The sequence below is a fragment of the Eschscholzia californica genome, unplaced genomic scaffold, assembly GCF_041429995.1.
Source record: "Eschscholzia californica isolate CP2 unplaced genomic scaffold, dmEscCali1.0.p SCAF_1, whole genome shotgun sequence".
Lineage (NCBI taxonomy): Eukaryota > Viridiplantae > Streptophyta > Magnoliopsida > Ranunculales > Papaveraceae > Eschscholzia > Eschscholzia californica.
In genome coordinates, this window is record NW_028238198.1 from 64092760 (window position 1) to 64103711 (window position 10952).

A 10952-nucleotide genomic window follows, 5' to 3' on the forward strand; every position below is an offset into this window, starting at 1 on the left:
AAAATCTTACGTGGCACTCTGAGTTTCTAAGCTTGAGGTTTGCATTGGAGATGCTCTTAGGGTTGGATTGCTGGCTATTTTGGGTACATCAATGAGGGGGATTTTATAGGCCATGTCTTTTCTTGTTATAGTCAAGCTAGCTAAGGAAAATCTATAAATGTTTAAAGGAAATGTGGTCGATAGAGGACAATGCCTTTAGCCATGTTTGACCTAACGACACACTTAACCAACCTTCTACCTGTTAGAATAATACATATAATAGTTAGGGGTTGTTTGGTAATTTGCCCTTTAAGGACCTTTTAGTTTTTTATCATTAGTATATATTTGTTAAGTTGTAACCCTAGTTTAATAAGAATGAGATTCATAGCCTCCTAAATGTTTCTCCTCTTCCTTCTTCTCTATGATTATTGTTATTGAATTTCACATGGCATCAGAGCATGGTTCTTGAAATTTTTATATGGTTTGAGAAAGGGAGAAGATGAAGGTGGTTTTAGGTTTTTGTTTTGATATTGGGGATATTATTAGTAGGATAGGTAGTTTTGAAGATTTAATTTAGGTTTTGGGAGAGGATTTGATTGGCGGGTTTGATTGGAGTTTTTTTGTTGGGTGGCTTTGGTGGAGTTCTTCATGGATTTTGTGGGAAAAATTTAAATAGGTAATTTTGTGAAGTGTTTCTCGGCAAAGGTGATATGTGTCAGTTTTGTGGTTTCTTGTTTTGTTGGCAGTTTGGACAGTAGTATTATTTTGGGTTGGAACGGTTTTCTAAAGGAGGTGGTTTTAGGGGAATCATAAAAAGAGGTAGTTTGGATTTAAAAGGTAGCTTTAGTTTTGGTATTAGTGGCAGTAGGTGGTTTTGATTTGGTGGGTTTAAATGGTGATGATTTTGGTTTGGTGGATTTTGTTTATGGCAAAGAAAGAAGGCTGATTTTGGTTGAGAATTAAGGAGGTGGGCTGCTTAGGTGAAGGGTGGTATTGGAACTACTCAACAGGCAGTTTTGTGAAGACAAAACCATTAAGATTTGAAAAGTAGTTTTGTAATGTGGTAAGATTTGATGGGCAGCTGGTGGTTCTTTTGGAAGATTTATTGGCAGTTTTGGTATGGGAATTCCTGTTGGGGGTTTTAATTATTGGTGGTCGACATTTGAAGGGTGGTTTTAGAGATTTAAGAGATGGTGGTTTCAATCAATTTGGTGGGTAAGTTGAAAAGGGCGGTTTTGTGAAGATTATTAAGGGCAGTTTTGTTTGATTGATAGTTTTGAATTACATGGAATGATAGTATTGAATGGTTTAAGAGGTATTGAATGGTAGTATTGAATGGTGTAGGAGGTATTAATGGTAGTTTGGCTGAGATTTGATTTGAGTGGTTTTTTTTTGATAAGGTGGTTTTGGAACTTGGAGGTGGTGGTGTTAGTGAACATTTTGAAAGTGGTTTTTGGATTTGTCATTAAACTTGTTGGTAGTGAATTGGTTGGCGGTTTTGATTTGCATTTGAATATTGGCAGTATTGCATTTGGATTCTGGGTAGTATGGCATTTGAATTTTGAGCAGTACTGCATTTGAATGTTGGCAGTATTGCATTTGGATTGTGGGCAGTATTGCATTTGAATGTTGGCAATATTGCATTTGAATCTTCCTCCTCCTTTGGGCAATATTGCATTTGCATCTTCTTCCTCCTTTGGGCAATATTGCATTGGAATCTTCTTCCTCCTTTGGGCAATATTGTGTTTGCATCTTCTTCCTCCTTTTGGGCAATATTGCATTTGCATCTTCTTCATCCTCTTCTCCTTTTGCAGTATTGGATTTTGGTTGGCAGTATCGGATATTGGATTTTGGTGGGCAATATTGGATTTTCGATTTTGGTTGCGAGTATTGGATTTTCGTTTAGCGGTTTTGTAGTAATTTGCAGTATTTGGTTTAGCAGTGACTTGTTCACCAAGTCACACTCGGTTCCACGCTTTCGTTGCTTAGTTAGCAAACTCTCGATACTTTTCAAAATCGCATCGTGAGTTTGAGGGAGGGTGTTAGAATAATATATGTAATAGTTAGGGGTTGTTTGGTAATTTTCCCTTTAAGGACCTTTTAGTCTTTTATCATTAGTATATATTTGTTAAGTTGTAACCCTAGTTTAATAAGAATGAAATTCATAGCCTCCTAAATGTTTCTCCTCTTCCTTCTTCTCTATGATTATTGTTATTGAATTTCACACTCTTCTCTGACAAAGGTCGTAGGCCGACAATATCCGGCGGGCAACTTTCAACTAAGTTTTATTTTTCTTCTTTTCTCTCTCTTCTTCCTTTTTATTTTTTTTCCTGTCTTTACTCTCTCCTTCCTTTTTTTCCTCTACCTTCTTCTTCTTTATCTTCTTATTCCTTGTTCATTTGACAAGAGGAGAGAACAAGGAAGAGAAAAACACTCTTTTTCTTTTATAGTTAATATCGCCTTACGACGATTTTTTGCTAGAGAAGATGATGAGGTGGTGACTTACAGGGAGGAAAAAAAAGTGGTGAAAATAATCCTCAAACTTTATTTTATACCAAATGGCATTGCCTTTAACAAACTTGATCATAAGGAATTGACCAAGTCAAGATTACAAATTGCATCGTCTTTAACAACTTTAGGGGTTACCAGCCAGCCACGGGTAACCCAATTGGTCAGTGCATATACTCTGCAATGCAGAGGTCTCAGGTTTGATCCTATGGAAGTGCAAATCCAGGAATATTGAACTTGAGTACAAATAAAGTAGTTTATGTAGGCTTTAGGCCAATTAATTCATCAGGCTATAGGCCATTTAATTCGTCGGGCTTTAGGCCCAATACTATTAAAGAAAAACTTTACGTGTTACCTATAAAATCTCCCACTCAACAAACAGGGATTTGGCTAAAATTGTGGGCCAAACCCAAGCTAATCAAAGGCCCAACCAACTTAGTTATGCCTGTTCAGTTTGGTTCGATCAAAGGCCCAACCGACTTAATATATACCCTCTCTCCTCTATATAACTAACTAGCCTGTTCCCTTGGAAAACTAGACTTGTCCTGTACAAGAAAGAGCAAATACCGCCTTCACTGAAGTAATAAGTACTATTTATTGTCTTTCTAGTGTTTAAGTAGGATTTGTACAGAACTCGTGAATTTATCCCTTGATTTATATATTTGACCTCTCAGAAACCCTAATTGTGTTTTTGTTTGTGCTCGAGACAACAATGGTGGAATTATTTTCGGCATCAAACGACAATATTGTTGATGAGTCGGCTCCTCTTCCTGATGATATTGAAAGAATTATTGATACTACAGCTGAATTTGTTGCAAGATACGGCCATACGGGTATAGATTTGAGAATAGGATTATTGAAAACAATGCTGGAAATCCAAACTTCAGTTTCATGAATCAATCTTCTCATCCTTACTATCCATATTATCAGCATCTTTTGTATGAATACCGAACCCAAATAAATCAGCAGCATTCAGACGATGAGTCAGAAGCTGAAGCCCTACCACCACCACCGCCACCACCTTCACCGTCAAACCACAATAGTGTTAACTCGGTTCCTCCTCCTCCTCCTCCGGCATCATCATCATTATTAGATATTCCAAGAATTGTGGATATAACGGCTAAATTCGTTTCAAGATATGGGTCTGAATTTGAGAATAGGATTGCAGTTAATAATGCTGGAAATCCCAAGTTCAATTTCTTGAATCAATCTTCTCATCCTTACCATGCTTACTATCAGCATCGTTTGTCTCAATTCAGAAGATCGCCCTCCCCTTAAATCAACAATAGGATATTGTGGTTTTGATTTTTTTTTTTTTTCCTTAATTACCTATTTATTTAGTATTTGTCTTCTTCATCAAATTATTGATTGGATAAGAAAGAAAGATTTTACCATGTTTATTCAGAAAATAATTGATCATTCAATGATGAAAACTTGTAAATTCTTAATTTATGGAGTATGTCAACGGTTGGTGGCCCAAGTGGTTCCAAGGTGTTGACATAAACTCCAGAAAGTCCTGGAGGTCCCTAGTTCGAATCTCAGAGAAGGTGGAATCTTTAGTTATTTAAATTTGGATTATTAGGTTATAAATAATGTAGTTGGGCTTTAGGCTATTGTCTAGTTGGGCTATAGGCCCGGTCTTGTTTGAGTTTGAGTGGGCAGTTACCGAGCTTATCACATCTATGATGTATCAATGCCAAATGTAATGACTAACGTAGATCGTGATCGACTTCCAAAAAATAAAAAATAAAAATAAAAAATAATAATTATGGAGTATATATTTTTTTTAAAATTAGTAATTAATTTACGGACGGTCCTAATTCTCCCCGGGTCAACTCCTAGTACTGAACCAGGGTATAACTAAACCCTGGTTCAGGTTAGTTATACCCGAATTGAACCAGGGTATAACTAGTTCTCCCCGAACCAGGGTACAACTAATTTACGGACGGTCCTAGTTCTCCCCGAACTGAACCAGGGTATAACTAACCTGGGCCGGACACGGCTGAGGACACATTTTTATATTAAACGGACACGGCTTAAGCAATACGCTAGTGCCACATTTTGTCACTAGTCAAAGAAGTTTTAGATATTATATTTGTGGTCATCCAGAGTTGTCTTGTGGGTAGGGATGTCAACGGGGCGGGTTTAGGACGGTTCATCCCCTTCCCAACTCCGTCCCGTTAGTAAACGGGTTTTACCATAACCGTCCCAATAATTAATCGGGGTGGACATTCAATTACCATAACCGTCCCAATAAAAATGTGCTAAACCATTACCACCCCGTCCCGTTTAATATAAAACGAGTCGGGTCGGGTGCAAAGTATTTTGTTTCACAAAAAGTTATTTTAGTTTGAAGTAACATAACAATTGTTAACAAAAATTTATAAGACTTTGAGTTTATCAATCATAAACACTGCAACTACTTAAATAATATAAAACATAAAATAATTAAATTGATAATATAAGATTAAAGTCTTGGAAACATAACCTTAAATAAAACATATATTTAATATAACATACTAATCGGTTCGGGGCGGAGTTTACTATCTAATACCAAACCTGCCCCGAACCCGATTAGTTTTTTTAACTTCATACCAAACCCGAACCGTTTAATTAACGGGACGGTAAAACCCGTCCTATTAGGAGCGGGTTCGGGAAAAAACCCGCCGGTTCGGACCAAATTGCCACCCCTACTTGTGGGACTATTCTCACGCCCTTCACCTTTGGCTTTCTTTAGGCGTTAGTGCGTGAGGTGAAGTTCATCTGACCGTCAGACCTAATACACGTGAGCTTTGATAGTCTGATATCATGGTTTGTTGGAATTGAACTCAAAACCCGTCTTAAGAGACCTAATATACGAATGGAAGTAAAAGACCGTAAGGCCTATCACATGTACGCAAGTCCTTATTGCCTACACATTTGATTTAATTTCCTTCACGAAACCATGAGTAATGAGTTGATGGCAACCTAAACAGACATAATGTTGAGCAAATCAGGATAAGAAGGAAAATGAGAGTTGAATAGATGACCACTTACTTTGAATGAATATGATAGCCTAACACATTCAACCCACAGCAACTCAAATTATTGAACTATCAACCCCTCTGAACACACAACAACAATCTTGTCCAATTCATGATAAGTGCCCTAGAAAGAATCATAGCTAAGATTGGCATGAGTTCATCTCCTTGAACCTTGATGATCATCTTCCCCACTTGTCACTTAAACACCTATTTAATTGTCACCAAGTTTTTTAATTGAAAATATTTTATGGAGTATATGGGTTTCATGTGCTAATCTTTTCTATACTTTATATTGAAGAACTTTTTTTTTTTTTATAATTTAAAGAATTTAGTATATGTCAATATTAATAGGGGGTACATTTTTTACGTATAAAAATTAATCATATATTAAGTTATTAACTAGGGTTTTGATTAATTTAGATCCAGTTTTAAAAAGTTGTAGAAATGAGTGACATAAAGATGTGAGATTAATTATTCTAAACTAACTTTTGAAGGTCTTAAACTTTGTCTTAAAGTCTAAGAAATTTCGTAGTATTATAGTATTTGATAAAAGCTAAGCTACTGTAATTTAATAAACAGTGTCACGTACTAAATAATCACTTCTTAAGTATAACCCGGGTTTTGGTCAAATTTTTTTATTTGTCTCTGTGATTTTTTAACGAAAGCTCCGACTAAAAAAATTGATGCACTTCTCCCTTATTACAACTATTGAGTAACATTTTTAAGTCAAATTTTACGTGATCATAACATTTCTCACTTGTGTGTCATATGCGTGATGTTGTTGGGGACATTTTTATGGAGGAAATGGGCAAAAGCAACACCATCACTTAGTTTGACCTCTGGACTCTGGGCGTCTAACACAAAATTGATCGACAATTGGTAGAGAAGTTTTTTTCTTGTTCCAAGAAGTAGAGAGGTCTTAGCTAGGTTAATATTTTTACTTGGTCACGAGTTTTTTCTTGTTTATATGAAACTATCCTCACACATCTCCTTAATTGTGATAGATACATATATTTTTGTCAGATAGGATGGAATATGTTACAGAGTTGAACCTGTCATGATGTAGACGTGGCGGAAATGAAACAAGTAATTAAACTAACGATAAATTAAATTAAATAACTGGACAAAGGAAACACACACAAGATAGATTTTATTGATAATATTTGGAGATGAAAAACAAGACAGACTTGACCTCTTGTATAAAGATTTAGATACCTTAAGATAAACTCAAACTAGACTTTTAGATAAACATAAACTAGGAAAGAAATATTCTCTGAACACTTAATTTATTGTTTGCTACTAATTATAATCTCATAAGAATAATAACAGATAATAATAATCCTAAATCTGACGTAACTAGACTAGACCATGTGGACCTTCCCTCTCATGGTCGTGAAGCCTATTAGGCTTGGTTGAGAGTCCAAATATAAGTAGCATCATAATGCAAATAAAAACTTAATTTTTCAAAAAAAAAAATGGACTCAAATAGATTGTCACATTACTCGTCAACAAAAAAAAATAGATTGTCACACTTTTCTCACCACACTGTTTTCTTACGTGTCTCCAAAATGTCCATGCTTTTCATAAACATCTAAAAGATATGTTGCCTTTGATTGTGGACAAATAACCGACCAATGACCATTCCTTGGATGTTTCTATCCCACTTTCGGACATTGTTGGCTCCACATACTTTGCTTCCTTGATTTTTGCTAAAAAAAACTTTCAATAAATTAGGTGGTAATGTATTTCTATCTTTCACTAAAAAAAATGGTATCTCAATTTCTCTAAATTGCTACAATTTTACTAGAAAATGAATCTAGAAGTTGACCCGACATAGTTTGATCAGACACTAAAATAAAATTGATTTGAATACATATTCGGGTGTAAAATAAACATTGACAACGACAGAGCAAGATATACAATGCGAAAACAAGAATGGGTCCAAACCCTAACTTAGGTATCTTTGTGGTTCTTTTTGTGTCATCAATCTTTTCAAAATGGCCTTACCGAGCTATGAGATGGGTCTTAACGTATTAGTCATATTAGATGCCGTCCCTTTTGGTAGATTAGTCACTAAAGATGGACCCACTTTGACTATTAGTCTCTCTTCCTAGGGCTAGGTTCACTAATTCTCTTTCGTGGAAAATAAAGTAGTAAAAAAGAAGATAACAAGAATAACTGAAACCCTCATTTATGAGACAAGTATTGTTTTTAAGGCTTAAGGAGACCAAAAATAAAGTGAAAGAAATCAATTTTGCTTTTAGAAAAAGCTCATGCATTCTCATAAGTAATAGTTTTGAATTGAACTTTGTTAAGTTCAAATTTATCAAATCAAATTTAGAGGGGACAACATTTTATTCACAAGTTTATCGAAAGGAAAGGAAAAGCCGAATAAAAAGGAAGAAGAAAAGATGAAAGAGATTAGTCAATTAACCAATTTCCAATTCACATAAAGAAGCTTTTTTGTCCAACTTAAGTTGGAAAAAAAAAAGTTCAAGTATAATCCGAAATAGAACTTCAACAGACAAGGATCTTCTAACAATGTATATGGTCATTAATAATTAAGGACTATATATCTAAGTCATTTTCATTTTGATTATAGATGGTAATAACCCGAAATAGATCAATTCGATCATCACTAAATTACTTCATGAAATATTCATTTTAACCCACTGCCCACGTTTAAGATTTGGGAGGATAATTTAAAAACCTAAAATTTAGAGTACAATAAGAAATCAGACCCAAATCTGAATGATATTAGAAAAAAAAAATTTGTGAGTACAAATTTACTCCCAAAATCAACGTGAAAAACATTTTTGAAAATTGTTGAACAAATCTTAGTTTGCTCTCAACAATTTTGTAAATTTCGGAACAAATTCGGTTTTGCTCAAAAATTATTTTGCAAAATGTTATCATTTTGTCTTTTGCATTTTGACAAACACAGACTGACACTAGCATTTTTGGATAAAATATTTTTCGATTTGTCTTGTAATGAAAAAAAAAATGATTTTCACATTTTTTGTTTTGTGTTTGGTAGAAACATTTAAACTAATTCATTTTTTTTTATTTGTCTTTTGCAAAAAATTTAAATTTTTGCATATTATCCTTTGAATTGGACAAGCCTATTAACAGACGAATAATATTTTGACTAATGCATTGTATATGTTGTTAACAACATAATTATGTATATATGTTGTCAACATTTTATAGCAAGTCCAGGACAACAACATATGCTGCCAACATTTTATAATAAGTCAGGACACTTCCCCTGTAATACATTACTCCCATTATGAGATTCCATGATAAAAAAAAATGTTTGTTGATTTAACTCTAGACCTTGAAAAGCACAAGCAAGATAAGGTTGGTGGAAGATAAAAGCAATGTTATGCTAAAAAATGCACCAACAAGATTTTGTGGATACTCTAATAGGTGAGCACAAACTTCAATTCATTCCATAAGTGTCCCAACTTTCTCCATATTAGATGAAAAACATCGTGATAAGCTCTGAGACTATCTATTTCATATTCCCTTTGTAAGGTAAAACAAAAAGTCTGATTTTTTTTTTCTCATGTGAAAGGGAAAGGTTCGAAAACCTTCTTAATTTTATTGGAGATAAACAAGTTGTGGGTCGGCCTCTACCGAAATCACTATTATTATCTTCACCACTTTAATCTTATCGTCTAAATGCAAGTTTCTCTTCACAGCTTAGAGTCAAGCTTTATGTTTGTTGGTATCAAAGAATTTTCTAAGATGTTTATAGTTAGAAATTGTTGTGGAGAACAAGATGAAAATTATTTTTGGTTGGATTTGGATTGAACTTCTTAAAGGATGGACCCACCAGAATAATTAATCCTTCGTTACTAATTAAATTAACAATAAGTCTAGGGAGCCCGTCATTTGGGACTCCCAAATGAACCGTCGTACTCAAATGGACAAACAGACAAGGAAAATTCTAGAGAGAGAAAGTGGATTAGTCCTTGTCGTTTTGTCCCATTTGAGTAGGACGGTTCATTTGGGAGTCTCAAATGACGGGCTCCCTAGACTTATTGTTAAATTAAGAGTAATCAAAAAATTAGTACTCTTGCTTAAACTATTTAATCACGTAAAGTTGTGATTTGGTTGAAAGCCATAGTTGGTTATATGAGGTATTAAAAAATTCCTGGAAGAGAGGAGGAACAGAGGAAAACCCATAACTATTGAGATTGACTCCAAATATATTATTCAACAATATAGGTCAATGACTATTGACCAAGAATTTCAAATATATACTTAACATTTCAATTCTTGGTCAAACAGTATTGACCTATACATAAAAAGTGAACTCCTCTCTCACTTTAACTTAACAACACCTAGTAGTATATGCTTCTACTTCAAATACATGTCTATGCGTTTTGCGGATGCTTACAGGTTAATAAGGCGTTAAATAAACTCGTGTCTTTATTTTTATTATGATCCAGATCTTGCATGCAAGCCTATCTATAGAGTTAAGCATCAATTTTATTATAAAACTAAGGGTTATTTAGTGATTAGACCCTATTCATTTATCAATATTAGGGGTTAACTCCCAAAAGATAATGTTTCAGGAGTTAATCCTCATTTCCTCTTTTTCCGCCAGAAGCTCGTTAAGTAGCGCGTGTGCCACGTACTCACGTGTGTTTTTTCTGACGAAATTACCCTCCTCAGAACCGTTGGGACTATGTACCGAAATTGCCCTTCTCTATCCCGACGTTCCTATGAAATACCCTCTTTATAAATAGACTAGGGTATATCCCGTGCCCCAGGGCACGGACAGTTGTATTAAACAAGTATGACGAAATTCTGGAGCCGACTTTTCATATTTAATATTGCTATAATCTAGATATCCTAATTTTTTTATATTCTTTTCTTTTGTTTCCTTTACTTAAATTAGTTATTATTTTATTGAGAGAGATTTTAATTTCTTTTTTTAATTCTTGAAATATCTTTCTTTTCATTTTTTCTTAAATTAGTTTTTTTTTTTCTTGAAATAGGTAATTTTATTTCTAAAAAGGACTATATTTTAAATTTTGAGAAGGGCCTCTAGACAATATCCCTTATTAAAAAAGGATGTTTGTCTCAATCATCGCTTTCCCTTCTGTTTTATTATATAGATCTTTAGATGTTTAAATCGATTTCTTCATCAGCTACAACGATTTCTTCATCGGCTAAGTCAGTGCTAAAATGATGGGAGGAGGTGCTAAAAGTGAAGAAACGAACGAGGTAAGTCACTGTTGGTCTTCATCAGCTTTACTATAATGGGGGTCCTTCCCTAAATAGTAGTTTTACAGTGGGGGTCCTTCACTAAAGGTCATATTATTCATGTTATTACAGGAGATGAGCTGCCAAATCTGTGAGGTGAAATCACATGAAGCCTTGAAATGTCCATTTATGTGTTCATCATGCACAAATGCAAAGTGTGATGGC